Source organism: Taudactylus pleione, unplaced genomic scaffold (assembly GCF_031769625.1).
Source record: "Taudactylus pleione unplaced genomic scaffold, aTauple2 ptg000934l, whole genome shotgun sequence".
Taxonomy (NCBI): domain Eukaryota; kingdom Metazoa; phylum Chordata; class Amphibia; order Anura; family Myobatrachidae; genus Taudactylus; species Taudactylus pleione.
The window spans coordinates 3,448,403-3,455,992 of record NW_028285335.1 but is presented as its reverse complement, the minus strand read 5'-3'; the positions used below and the strand labels follow the sequence as shown (position 1 = coordinate 3,455,992).

Sequence of the window (7,590 nt, the reverse complement as noted above, 5' to 3'; positions counted from 1 at the left end):
TGGCCGCCTTTACGACAAGCAGGCGACGTCGGATTGGTTGAAGCCGCTTAGGAAAGGGGACCTATCCGCTGCCCTTAGGGTTAGGCGAAGTGAGGGCGGAAGTCTTAAAGGCACAGGCTCTGCGCAAGACTCCTATTTCCGGTACAGCGCGGGGTCCTCACCAAACAGTCACAAGCAGAGATGTCTGGAAGAGAAGGTTAGTGAGCGGAATCGGGCACCCGGTGCCATCCTCCCCGGGTGGTACTCCTAAGAGCGGGCAATGGTGCCCCAGCACCGCGTGGAAGCTGTATCTGTGTCATGTGCTGGTTACTGCCCAGTGATAACACTCACATGGCAGAGCTGGACCACTAAGCAGGGGTATGTGGTCACCAGTGGCACCACAAGTCCCAGCACAGCCTAAATAGCTGCTCCCAATTTATGATGTGGCTCAGGTTACATGATCCTTACTATACTATAGATCTCTGTACTGGGAGTGTCCGGATTATAGGCTGCCCCTCTGTATATTATTGTGTAACTCCTCACATCTGCTGGCTTTTTAAATGTGTTTTTAACACATTATTTTAGCTATATATATCTGTCTGTTATTACCCAGTTTTGTTCTATTAATGATTCCAATTGTAAAGCGCAATGGAATATGCTGCGCTATATAAGAAACTGTTAATAAATAAATTAATATAATAGCTTTAACCTTGCAATAATCTATTTTAAACACATTAGAACCAGCTGGTGTGATCTTCTTTTTGTGTATACGGTCTAACTTTGTAGTACAGGTTGAGTCTCCCATATCCAAATATTCCGAAATACGGAATATTTTTAGTATGACTGAGAAAGTGAAACCTTTGCTTTCCGATGATTTGATGTACACAAACTTTTTTTTTTTTAAAGCACAAATTATTAAAAATATTGTATAAAATAACCTTTACACTGTGTATAAGGTGTATATGAAACAAATGAATTTCATGTATTTACACAAACTTTTTTTTTTTTTTTATTGATGCACAAAATTATTAAAAATATAGTATAAAATGACCTTAGGGCTATGTGTATAAGGTGTATATAACACATAAATGCATTCTGTGTTTAGATTTAGGTCTCATTCCCAAGATAGTTCATTATTTTATGCAAATATTCCAAAATACAGAATATTGCGATATCCAAAATACCCCTGGTCCCAAGCAATATTCTGTATTTTGGAATATTTGCATAAAATAATGAACTATCTATATAATACAGGTTGAGTCTCCCATATCCAAAATGCTTGGGACCAGGGGTATTTTGGAATATTTGCATACCATAATGACATCTGGGGAATTGGACCCAAATCTAAGCACAGAATGCTTTTATGTTTTATATACGCCTTGTACACACAGCCTGCCGGTCATTTTATACAATATGTTTAATATTGTGCTTTTAAACAAAGTTTGTACACTAAACCATCAGAAATCAAAGGTTTCACTTTCTCAGTCATGCTAAAAATATTCCGTATTTCGGAATACGTATTTGGATATGGGTGACCCAACCTGTATGACGTAGCGTCATTTGTATCTGAAAATATCTACAGTCATGGCCAAAAGTTTTGAGAATGACACAAGTATTGGTTTTCACAGTCTACTGCTTCAGTGTTTTTAGACCTTTTTGTCAGATGTTACTATGGTATACTGGAGTATAATTACAAGCATTTCATAAGTGTCAAAGGCTTTTATTGACAATTACATTAAGTTTATGCAAAGAGTTAATATTTGCAGCGTTGACCCTTTTTCAAGACCTCTGCAACTCGTCCTGGCTTGCTGTCGATCAACTTCTAGGACACATACTGACTGATGGCCAACTCACTTAATGTAGTTGTCAATAAAAGCCTTTGACACTTATGAAATGCTTGTAATTTTACTTCAGTGTACCATAGTAACATCTGACAAAAAGGTCTAAAATCACTAAAGCAGCAAACTTTGTGAAAACCACATAAACAAAAGAAACTTGAGAATTACCTGTCTCTCTGCACACTCCCCTGGCTGTGTCCTTTGTTACTTTTTAATAACCTTTACACAGGCTACACAGTAATCGGTACTTTACAGAGACCATTCAATTAGCAAACCTCACTGGGGTAGTAAATGATTATAGTCACATAGACGGTGTAATGGTTAGCATTACTGCCTCACAGCACTGAGTTTGTGGGTGTGATTCCCTGTGTGGAGTTTGTATTTTCTCCCTGTACTTGCGTGGGTTTCCTCCCAGGTGTTTCATTTGCCTCCTACACTCCAAAACTATACTGGTAGGTTAATTGGCTCCCAACAAAATTAACCCTAGCGTTTAAGTGTGTGTATACATGTGGTAGGCTATATAGAGTGTAAGCTCCATTGGGGCAGTGAATGGCCAAACATTCTCTCTAATGCGCTGTGGAGTATGTGTGCGCTATATAAATAACTGGTAATAAATAATACCCATCCAGCTGTGTAGCAGTGCTCCTTACAGTGACAGGAGGAGGAGCCACATGATGGTCTATTTCTCTCTGCTGGTTACACTAGAGGCTGTAATACTATTCTTTGTACTGTTTTTGAACTTTGCAAATTAATTTTGGCCAGTGTTCCATTTTTAGTAAAAACCGTCCTCACACAAGGCCTAACCTGGTGTGTCCAAATTATGTGCATTCAGAGCTTCCGAATCCCTTTGGACTGTGGCTGTCTTAAAGCCCCATTCTCCAACATGTCTGATTACTGTTTCAGTGGAACTGTTTGATATTGGATCACACACTATATGCTACTTCCCAGTGTGTGGTTACTTTCATAGTGGTGTAACTCTGGTTTGTGTTGCAGGTGGTAAGAAGAAGCCCCTGAAACAGGGTAAGAAGCCAAGCAAGGAGTTAGATGAGGTATGTTACAGACTTCCAAACCGCTAACACCTGGTTCACGACCTTATGCCGGGTACACGCTAGGCAACGATTGGACAACATATCGGGAACATCGTCTAGTGTCGCCCCCACTAGTCATCGGCGACATTGTTAGCAAGGGCCATGCTGCCAAATCCAGCATGGCCCCTGTCGTCGCTGCCGGCATCGGCAAGTGTGTACGCACTTGCCGATACCGGGTCCCATCGCTAACGAGGCTGGTACACCCTAGATATCGTCTAGTGTGCACTGGCCTTTACTGTGCTATACATTGTTTTCATTTTATGATCATTGTTTCTTAACTTTTTAATTTTGTCTATTCCTTATGGTCGGTTCTCCTCCTGACTATCCTGTACAGTGAGAACTGAATTACTCCCTATTAAGATATAGACTACCAAATTCTTTATTTGCTGAGTGCAAATCACCCGCTCGGATGGGGCAGCAGCCTTCCTAGGGTAGGACAAGTTTCAGGGAACAGGCTCCTACCGCTACAGTATAACACAGTTAATAGTTCTTTGGAAAGTGGGATATCAGGGAACTGTGGGCCCGATTCAGACCCGGACGCTAAGAAGTGTTCGCTCGTAGCTGCCGATGGTTTGCATTGTGCGTATGCATCTCAGTGCGCGAACCACTGCAAAAGATCGGGAAGCATTCGCTCGCCGAGCATAGACAGCCCTCCAGAGTGAGTGACGGAAGATGCCGTTTGTGGGTGGTAATGGGCAGGCTACTAGAAACGGGGGAGTGTAGATGTGAACGCAGGCGTGCCTGACTGAAATAACGCCGTTTCGGAGGCGTGCATAATTAACAGGCAGCGTCATAGTACACGTCACCTGTTTGTATTTCGCACAGCAGTGATTGCAGTGCTTGAGGTAGGGAATAATCTACCTCAAGCGCTGCGTTCGCTTCCGATGGTCCCAGATGTACCGATGGTTGCATACATTACCTGGAGATGACGTGCGCAAGTGGGCGTCTTAAGACAGGTTGGTGGGCGTCTGCATACACAAAGCGATCGCATGCCAAGACATAGTGGGCGTGCTTATGGCTTGCCGTGCGATCGCCTGCCTTACCGTCACTTAGCCGAATTTGCATACGATGGGATCGAGCGTACGCATCTAGCGAGCGGTTCTGAATCGAGCCCTGAGTCTTGTGAACGATGTGATTATCACCTGGTGGTGATACAGGTTTTTTCTGTTCTATTATTACCTGTTTGCATAACATACTTATTACTTTATTATGGTATACGTTGCTGATAGACGGTAGCTGAGTGGTTAGTCTGTGACAATTTATTCCCATCTCGGGGCCTGATTCAGATCCGCTCTCAAATGCCATCGCAGCTGCAATCTCTCACAGATCGCAGTTACGAAAATATGCTAATGATTCCCTCGCCGCCCAGTGCTTAGAGATGCCCACTAAAAACATCTCGCATCCACACAAAGCCAGAAACATCAAACGCAGATGCTTCGGCCGCTAGCCTTTTGAGTGAAGCTGGGTACACGCGGTACGATCTGCACAACCAACGTTATCGCTAAACTAACTTTTCTGTAGTGCAGGACAAATGATATTGGGTGTACACACGGATAGCTATCTATGATAGATATCTTTCAGTGAAGTCATACTGCCACATCTCTGAACATGCAAATCGTTATGAAATCGTCCAAGTTGGCCTGCATGTACGGACGACCATAGATATTGTTATTGTCCATGCGGGAACGCGCATCGTTGGTAGTTCACTGCATAAAAATTATTGTTATCGTTCATATATGTCATACCGTGTGAATGCACGTTTAGTCTAAGCTGCCGCACACAACGGGTCTCCAGGCACGCAGCGGAATCTCCTGCAAATAAGGCCGCAGTGGTTAATTTATGCACGCCCAGAACACCGTGTTTAAATGGTCCGACAGGCCTGCGTTTTTCTAACCACCCCCCCTTACCTCCCCCGAACGCTAACTACCTGTCACTCACTTTGCGAATAAATCCTCTGTGCGAGCATAATCGCAATTCAATCGCTGCACATGCGCAGTGTGGCTAATAATATCCCTATCTGTGTAAATATTGGTATTTCGAGCGGAACTGAATCTCCTGAATTGAGATATCTAATTGGCATAAAGCCCCCCGTACATCAGCAATCAATTGGGGCAATTCTGTACTTTGCAAATGATTGTGTAATAAAATGTGCAATGTATGTGGTTCACAGATCGCCGATTCTGACCAAAAGTGATCAGAATTGGTTGGATTTCGCAGACCAATCTGGGCTGTAGATTGGTAGTGTATGGTAACAATCGGCTGATTTGCCAACCATTACTAGTAAAATGATGACCCTTTCAAGATTGGCAGATCTGTCTTTCCCGAAAATAACCTGCAATTCACTGAAAAATATCTGTAATGTATGGGCGCAGATTGGTGGGGAGGGAAATAATCACAGGATCTGTGAATCGTTCTTTGGTCATAATTAAGCAAAAATCACTTTGAAATATGTGAGATTTCACTGAACCGGTTACATAATGTTCCGATTTTAGGAGGATATGGTGTTCAAGCAGAAACAGAAAGAAGAGCAAAAAAAGATGGAAGAACTGAAGAGCAAAGCGGCTCAGAAGGGTCCACTCAGTAAGTTCTTCGTGGAGGATGTGACCCAAATAGAAATAAAACAAAAACAGGATTCCACATGAATGTCCTCGCTATAAAGACTGTCTACAACCATGTGCACTGTACCAGTGTCTCTATAGGAATGGTGTCTACAGCCATGTGCACTGTACCAGTGTCTCTCTATAGGGATACTGTCTACAGCCATGTGCACTGTACCAGTGTCTCTATAGGGATGGTGTCTACAGCCATGTGCACTGTACCAGTGTCTCTCTATAGGGATACTGTCTACAGCCATGTGCACTGTACCAGTGTGTCTCTATAGGGATGGTGTATACAGCCATGTGCACTGTACCAGTGTCTCTATAGGGATGGTGTCTACAGCCATGTGCACTGTATTACAAACAGAACAAAAAAGTGGCTTTAATTAATGTGGGCAGACACAACCCCTCGGGGTTCTCCACACAGTAACATATCCAGCAGAGTAGGTTAGCCCCTGCTTGACGGCATTGCACTTGGTGTATCTCCAAATCGTAGGCAGAATGTTACCTGAGCTGAGTGCTCTGAGTTATGGCTTATTCTTAGCGTAATCCTATTTACCGTCTTAATGCAAATTAGCTGTTTGCTGTCTTGTACTATAGTATCCTTCAGCCTTGCGTCCTGTGTATTATAACCTCACCCTTGTAATGACATTGTGTGACCGTCCCGTCTCCAATCAGCGCCTTCCCACAATGCTAAGAAAAATGTTTCTTTTGCTCTTCAGCTGGCGGCGGAATAAAGAAATCCGGGAAGAAGTGATCGGCCTGTTTACATGACTTTGTTTCCGAGGATCTCCCAGGAGTAATGGCTCTGTGCGGATCTCTCCTATGTTTCTGTGTACAGTGATAATCCACCTTTTGTAACGTTCCCCCTTTTTTTAATGCAGTGACACCTGTAACTAAACTTGCTCCCGTGAAGTATGTTTTTTCCCTCAAAGAATTAAATGTGTAAAGAGAAATGAATCTTCATTTTTTTTTTTTTTAACTGGGGGACAAAAATGAGTGTTTGTATGGACTGGACTGAATTCATATTAAACATGATCAGCCTGTCAGTCGGGGGGTAACCGTATTGTGGCTGTACCAATGTTAATGAGAGCCTATGAATTCAGTAGAGAATGGAGACTGAAGCACAAGGTAATAGTCCTCTGATGTCACTGCTGGTCCTTTTTAGATTCTGGGAATGACATTGGCACATTTCTGCCTTCTTATTGATTTGATGTTATAACGAAGGTTACTACATTGACCCGTTTGCTGTCCGTGCAACTTCTAGCTGTGGTTTCCCCATGTAGCTGAATATTTATACTGATGACTGTCCAGCCAGTCCCAACAATGCTACGTGTCTTATGGATCTGCTGACACTAGGAACCCCAGGTGAATCTTAGCACCAGATAGTAAAACCCACAGTACTCTTCTAGGCCCCGAGTGTAATGCTACAAGCTGTTGAAACCTACTTCAGTGCTCAGCTGCTACTTAAACATCTGTTACCTCTGTTTGGCTGAGGCTACAAACTTTGTGGCCTAGAGGGAGGGTATGCTTAAAAAGCAGCAGCTTTTGCAAGCTGCCTCTAATTGGTGGGTTTGGTCATAAAATGTAAAGCGGCAATAAGTGCAAAACGCATATTAGGATTTGCATGTATTTCCATGACACTTTAAATTTCGAAGTCAAACCTGCCAAGAAGGGAAGGCTTACCAAAGCTGTGGGAGCGCTAACAATATGTCATAAAATAAATCTAATGAAATATAATAGATGGATAAATACACATTTAATGATGCAGATGCACAAATATAAATCAAAAAAAGACACGTCATAAACATAAGATTATAAAATGAACATGAAATACTGTTAAAAACGATTGTGACATATGTGCATTTTTTGTTATTTTTTGCCACATATGTCCTAATTGAAAAAGGATATCCTGATAAATAAAAAACAAATAATGAATAAATCAGTTGGACCTTAAAATGGACAAACAAAAGGGAGAGCTGTGTGCAGTGGAAATTTTGAAGAAAAAGATATTAATATTGGACCGGAATCCAATAGCCAGATATTGGTATAAAAATGAAGCCAAATAAGCGTGCTGGATCTTTCCAG

The 7,590-nt window shown here is 42.3% G+C and overlaps 1 long non-coding RNA gene across 1 annotated transcript; it reads left to right on the top strand.

The window, feature by feature from the left end:
- Positions 1 to 90: 90 nt before the first annotated feature.
- Positions 91 to 6,458, top strand: LOC148473338 (uncharacterized). Its single transcript, XR_015872975.1, has 4 exons — positions 91 to 196; positions 2,811 to 2,866; positions 5,398 to 5,485; positions 6,225 to 6,458. It is a non-coding gene; the product is annotated as an uncharacterized LOC148473338 (long non-coding RNA).
- Positions 6,459 to 7,590: the final 1,132 nt, after the last annotated feature.